Here is a 6,868-nt window from a genome sequence, read left to right on the forward strand (position 1 = left end):
ATGCACCATATGGCTCCTGTACCTAAACTAGATGGCTTCTACACCTATTAGAGCGTTGCGCATTGCAACAATTAATGTCAGGGGACTGGCTTCCAAGAAGCGTCAGTACCAGCTAAGCCGGCTGTTCGTTGATAATGACCTAGACATAATAGCCGTACAGGAGACGAAAGTCGAAAGACAGGAACAGGCGGACCTTATGGTGCAGCCTTTTACGGCACGCTACAATGTTTGTGTGTGCCATTCTTCTGGCACATCGGGCGGTTGTGCTGTATTTATTAGGAATTCTCTGGGGATTGTCGAGCAGAATTTAACTGTGTGTCAAACTGGCCGTTTGGTTGTAGTGGATTTTTTTATTGCAATTTGCTATGGAGAGTCATATGCGTGTATGCTCCTAACAGGGAGAACGAGCGCAAGGAATTTTTTGAGCGCGTTGAACAATATGTGTGCTGTGAGCGGTTAATTGTGCTTTTGGGCGACTTTAACTGCGTTTGTAAAGCAGAGGATAGAATTACAAAAAGACTCCTTCGTGATAAAAGTGCGGAATTGTTGAATTCGATTGTGCAAGAAAATGGTTTAGATGATGTTGCTGAAGTTCTTTCGGTAGCGCCGCATTTTACTCACTTCCAGGGTGAAAGTCACGCGAGACTTGACAGAGCGTATGTGTCGCTTGATCTGATTCCTTTGTGCAATAGCTACGAGGTAAAACACATGTCTTTTACCGACCACAGCTTAGTTACGTTTACCCTGGGGAACAAAGACAAGAAATCTCGTTTCTCGTGGGACCTGTGGAAGTTTAACGCACAATTGCTCGAGGATGAACGCTTTGACATTAAAGTTAATGAATGCATTAAAGCATTGCTATCAGCAGAGCCTGGGAACTGGGTAATTAGGTGGGAAGATTTCAAAGAACAAGTGAAAATAAACGCGATTGAAAGGGCAAGCATCATATGCCACGATAAACGTGTTAAAGAAAAAGAACTACATTGCCAACTTGACTTGCTCGTAAGCCTGGAAAGTTCCCAGCCGGGAAGATATAAGAAAGAAATAAGAGATACAAAAAGTAAACTTGAGATTATCGAAAAAGACAAGGATACAGCTGCCATGATACGGGCCCGTGCTGAACGTCTCTGGCTTGACCAAGTACCTACTAAACGCTCGCTTAGTGACGAAAAGAAGTACGCGACTCAGAACGAAGTAAGACAAATCAGGTACAGAAACGAGGTAACGAATGATAGCAAAGTGATTCAGTTGGCGTTTGTTGAGCAGTACCGGGAATTGCTTGGGCGGCGACGGCTTGAAGAAGAGGGGTTTGCAAACACGTTCTTGTCCCGTATGCCAAAACTAGGAGACGATATAAAACAAGGGCTGGAGGTACCAATCAGCGTAAGCGAAGTGGGAAGAGCAATCGAAGAGCTGAGTGCCGGAAAATCTCCCGGTCCTGACGGCTTAGGTAGTGAATTTTATAAGAAGTTCAAAGCCGAACTCACCCAAGCTCTCCACTGCGTCTTCACCGAAATTTATGAGACAAAGAAAATGCCACCATTGTTTAAAACAGCACACGTGGTTTTAATACCCAAGAGTGAGGACCAGGCTAAACTTCTGTCCGTTGGGGCTTATCGCCCGATAAGCCTAACCAACGTTGACTATAAAGTGTTTATGAAGATTCTTGCCAACAGACTGCAAAAGTTCATAAAGGACCTTGTAGGGCCCCACCAAACGTGCGGTATTAAAGGTCGTACCATTGGAACAAATGTGCACATTGCTAGAACTGTTCTTGAATGCTGCGATGCCTTCGGGGGCCGAGTTGCCATGATACAGCTTGACCTTGCAAAGGCCTTCGATCGAGTGTCGCACGACATTCTTTTCGCCATTCTAGAATATGCCAACGTCGGCTCTGTGATAATACAAGGTGTACAGATGGCGTACGACAACTGTGTTACCCGAATTATAGTAAACAAACAGCTGACTGAACCTGTACCTGTGTGTTCTTCGGTCAGGCAGGGTTGCCCGCTCTCGCCTTTGCTCTTTGCGATCTACCTTGAGCCTTTTCTGTTATCACTGTTGCACAATGATGGGATCTGCGGTTTCACTCTTCTGTCGGCGCAAGTAAAAGTGCTTGCTTACGCTGATGATATTGCTGTTTTTTGCGCGGATCAAGAAAGCGTTAAAGAAGTTGTGAAAGTTGCGGGGGAATATTGCAAAAAGACTGGGTCCGAAATTAACTGGGATAAGTGCATAGGTTTTTGGCACGGTGATTGGGACAGCACACCTGCCGTGTTTGCTAACATGAAATGGACGACCGCCCCTGCGAAGTACTTGGGGGTACCCTTGGAGCACTATAAAAGCAGTACGGAGTTGTGGGGTGAGATAACGCAGAGTGCAAGGAGAAAAGCGGATGGCTGGAAAGGACGTGACCTTTCTGTTTTCGCGCGCGCAAGTGTGTGCAATGTATTTTTAATAGCCAGAATTTGGTATATATTGCAGTTCGTGCTCATTACCCGAGCAAACCTGCAGAAGCTGCATAGAGTGTTTGCTGTCTTTATTTGGAGCTCAAATTGGGAGCGAACAAGTCGAGTTAATCTGTTCCTTCCGGTCAAAAGGGGCGGCCTTGGTCTTTCTAATTTGTTTCTGAAGCAAGCTGTCTCAAGATTTTTGTTTCTACGTGATCAAACCGATCCCTTGTTGCGCACAATGTTGCAGGTGCGCTTAGGCAACGTGTTGCCGGAATTTGTTGTGTCCAGTTACCCGGCCACGAATCGTGCTGTAACAGGTTTTTTGCGTGAAGTTGTGGCAGCCTTTTGCACTTTGAGCGCTCACTTTTCTACACAGTATCTATCTGCTGTACCCAGGAAAAAACTGTACAAAGATTTGCTAGATATATTTATACCTGCTCCCTTATACCGTTCCTTTTGCTGCGGAGGCCCAGGCAAAGATGTGTTAAAGCGAGTTAAGAAGATGCCGGTAAGACCGACTGTCAAATCCTTTTTCTTTAAACTTCATACCGGTACCCTTCCGGTGAAAACATGGCTAAACGATAAAGGCATTTTTGTGCCCTGGATCACTGACTGCATACTCTGCAAAAAACCCGAGACCATCGAACATGTGTTTATCGACTGCTGGGACCCGGTTTTCCACTGGGACATCTTGCAAAGAACATTGAAGAAAGAACTACCTGTAACTCCTTATGGCATCCGGTTTCTACCTATAGAAAGTGAGGAGGTTCCTTACGACATGTTTATGCTACTGGGCCTCCACAGCATCTGGAAAACGAGAATGGCGGCCAGGCACGCCGACGCAAATGTGCGACCAGTGAGAGAAAATTTTATAGAAAGTGTAGTTTTCCTGAGAGATGTTCTCCGCAGTCAACCCCAGCCGCCGGACTGGGTGGCAGTTATGGATGAACTGATTAACATGAAAAAGTTTTAACCCATTGTCTCGGCCAAAGTGTGGCTAGAGATTTTTATGTATTGTTTACCGGTAATAAAGAAAAAAAAAAGTATAGTGGCCAGTATCCCCGCCTGTCACGCGGGAGACCGGGGTTCGATTCCCCGACGGGGAGCTTCTTTTTTCTCGCTCTAGCCCTCTGTGCCAATAACTAAGCATCGGTAAGCCAGTGGCTCCGTCTCCTCGTTAGTATAGTGGACTTCCGGCCACCGAGCGTGACGGACGTGCGATGACGGGCTCCGTTGGAGCAGCTACAGCGGCCATGTCTTGCCGCGGAAACAGGGCTTTTGCCTCGGATGAAGAGTATCAGGTGATTCTGCCCACCCTTCCTACAGGACGTGTTGTGTTAAGCACAGTTTGTTTGCACGCTGACGTGCGGGCCCGTCGTTATCGGGTCGAAGATTTCAGGGATGCGCTGGCTCAGCTGATGCTGCTCCCCGAGGTTATCGCCTTGGGGGTGTATCGCATGAGCCATGTATGGGCTGTTACTTTCGCGAGTGCTGACGCGGTGACGAAAATTCTTTCTGCCGGAGACCTGAAAGTCAAGGACCGCCGCTGTCTCGTCATCGACCCGGCAAACCAGGACGTCCGCGTCAAGCTGCACTGGCTGCTGCACAACGTGCCCGACGAAGACGTGAGGGTAGCCTTTGCTCCGTACGGCAAGGTGAGCGAAGTCACCAATGAGCGGTGGCGCGTCCAGGGTGTCGCCAGCAAGGGGTCGACGACACGATTGGTTTTATTGAAAATGAATCCTAGCGTGAAGCTGGAAGACCTCCCTCACGAAGTCAGGGTTGGCGGTGAGCTGGCTCTCGTGGTTTTACCGGGCAGAGCTCCGCTGTGTCTGCGCTGCCACGGTACTGGGCACATTCGCCGTGAGTGCAAGGTTCCACGATGTGGCGCCTGTCGTCGCTACGGGCACGAAGAAAGCAGCTGCGTACGCACGTACGCGAGTGCTACCGTCCCAGTCAACACTGACATCTCGTCCGAACTTGTCATGGACGAGGCTGACGCGGAAGATGCTGCAGCAGAGGCAGGGGACAGGGTGGAGAAGGCCCCAGCTGTGCCCCCTCCGGAAATATCCACAAGCGTAGAGGAGCCCAGCAGTAAGCGGCAGCAACAGGTAGCGCAGCCTGCAGAAGTCAAGGCGCCAACGGACGAAGTCTTGAGCAGTGGGGCGTCAGCTCCCGTCGTTCCCCAGCATGGTGACAGCATGGAAGTGTCACATGCATCAACCAGCAACCAAGCAGGGAAGCGACCGCACGAGCACAGTGCGAATGGAGAGCCCAAAGTGAGCGAAGGCGACGAGCCACCGCAAAAGACTGTTGGTGTCAGGCGACCGACGTTGAAACCGCGGCCGAATGTACAGGCCGATCAACGAGCGGCGGCTAAGCCGCCGCCTTAGTTGGAATGAGTGCCCTCCATGGGGACGCTTCGCCGGGGTGGTGACGGGGGGGCGTGACGCTAGTTGTGCAGGCGCCGCTCTTTCCGTGGTCGTCCTTGTTCGGGTCGTTTGACTGGACGGCCTCAAGCTCTGTTGGGCTAGCCCCGTTCCCAGCTGTCACGTTATCGGCACCGAGGGAGTCTGCCGTCGGCGGTTGGCTCGCTGGTTCGTCGGCCGCCTTGCTGCTATCCCCGGAGCTCACACACGTGGCAAGCGTCGAAGGCGGCTTGCCCCGCCTCGTCCGTGCCAGTCGCTGCTTCCTCCGCCTCGGCGACGTCCATGAGTTCCACGGTGTCGTTCGCCTTTCCGAGACCGGTAGCCGACGCGTAGGTACGGACGCAGTCCGCGTCCGCGTGTCCATAGCGCCGGCAATGGGAACACCTGGGCACCTTGCAGTCGCGGCGAACGTGGCCCGTGCCGTGACAACGCAAGCACTGCATCGGTCGCCCGGGCACAACCACGAGGGCCAGCTCACCGGCTACTCGCAACTGGTGTGGCAGATCATCCACCTTCATTCCCGGCTTCAACTTGAGTAGCACGGTCCTGGTGGTTGAGCCTTTCTCCTACATCCCTTGGACGCGCCAACGCTCCCGCGTCACCTCCGTCACGTTTCCGAACGCCGCGAAAGCAGTCCGGATGTCTTCGTCGGCCACACCGTGCAGCATCCAATGCAGGCGCAGCTTTACCTGTTGATCCTCCGGGTCGAAAATGATGCACCGGCGTCCTTTCACTTGCAGCTCCTTCAACGCAGCAAGCTTTTTCGTGGCTTCAGCACTGCTGAGCGTCACCGCCCACACATGATTTATCTGATACGCCCCCAACGCCACGACGTCGGGGAGCGTACCAGCGTTGGCGAGGGCGTCCCGAAAATCTTCCACCCTGTAGGGCCTCGCTCGCACGTCACCGTGCAGAAACACCGTGTTAAGCACAACAAGTCCTCTTGGCAGAGTAGGCAGTACAATCTCGTATTCCTTATCTGCGTCGGCAGCAAGCCTGTTTCCGCGGCCAGCAAGGGCCGCTATCGCCGCTCCGCCGGAGCTCATGATTCTGCGTCCGCACCGAATGGTTGCCGGAAGTAGGATGATGTACTTAGCGTTTTGTGTGTTCTTTGTTGAGTGTTTTTTGTGTAAATGTTAAGGGCCAAAGCCAGGCAATAAAGAAAAAAAATACTCGCCACTATACTAACGAGGAGACGGAACCACTGGCTTACCGATGCTTAGTTATTGGCACAGAGGGCTAGAGCGAGAAAAAAGAAGCTCCCGTCGGGGAATCGAACCCCGGTCTCCCGCGTGACAGGCGGGGATACTGGCCACTATACTAACGAAGAGACGGAACCACTGGCTTACCGATGCTTAGTTATTGGCACAGAGGGCTAGAGCGAGAAAAAAGAAGCTCCCGTCGGGGAATCGAACCCCGGTCTCCCGCGTGACAGGCGGGGATACTGGCCACTATACTAACGAAGAGACGGAACCACTGGCTTACCGATGCTTAGTTAGTGGCACAGAGGGCTAGAGCGAGAATAAAAAGCTCCCCGTCGGGGAATCGAACCCCGGTCTCCCGCGTGACAGGCGGGGATACTGGCCACTATACTAACGAAGAGACGGAACCACTGGCTTACCGATGCTTAGTTATTGGCACAGAGGGCTAGAGCGAGAAAAAAGAAGCTCCCGTCGGGGAATCGAACCCCGGTCTCCCGCGTGACAGGCGGGGATACTGGCCACTATACTTTTTTTTTTCTTTATTACCGGTAAACAATACATAAAAATCTCTAGCCACACTTTGGCCGAGACAATGGGTTAAAACTTTTTCATGTTAATCAGTTCATCCATAACTGCCACCCAGTCCGGCGGCTGGGGTTGACTGCGGAGAACATCTCTCAGGAAAACTGCACTTTCTATAAAGTTTTCTCTCACTGGTCGCACATTTGCGTCGGCGTGCCTGGCCGCCATTCTCGTTTTCCAGATGCTGTGGAGGCCCAGTAGC

The 6,868-nt window shown here is 51.7% G+C and overlaps 1 non-coding gene and 1 pseudogene across 1 annotated transcript; both read right to left on the bottom strand.

Annotated features, from left to right (window-relative positions):
* Nucleotides 1-5,070: 5,070 nt before the first annotated feature.
* On the bottom strand, nucleotides 5,071-5,928 carry LOC144107279 (uncharacterized; annotated as a pseudogene).
* A 484-nt stretch (nucleotides 5,929-6,412) lies between these two features.
* TRNAD-GUC (transfer RNA aspartic acid (anticodon GUC)) lies at nucleotides 6,413-6,484 on the bottom strand. The gene has a single exon. It is a non-coding gene; the product is annotated as a tRNA-Asp (tRNA).
* Between the last annotated feature and the right edge of the window lie 384 nt (nucleotides 6,485-6,868).

The sequence above is a fragment of the Amblyomma americanum genome, chromosome 10 (genome assembly GCF_052857255.1).
Source record: "Amblyomma americanum isolate KBUSLIRL-KWMA chromosome 10, ASM5285725v1, whole genome shotgun sequence".
Taxonomy (NCBI): Eukaryota; Metazoa; Arthropoda; class Arachnida; order Ixodida; family Ixodidae; genus Amblyomma; species Amblyomma americanum.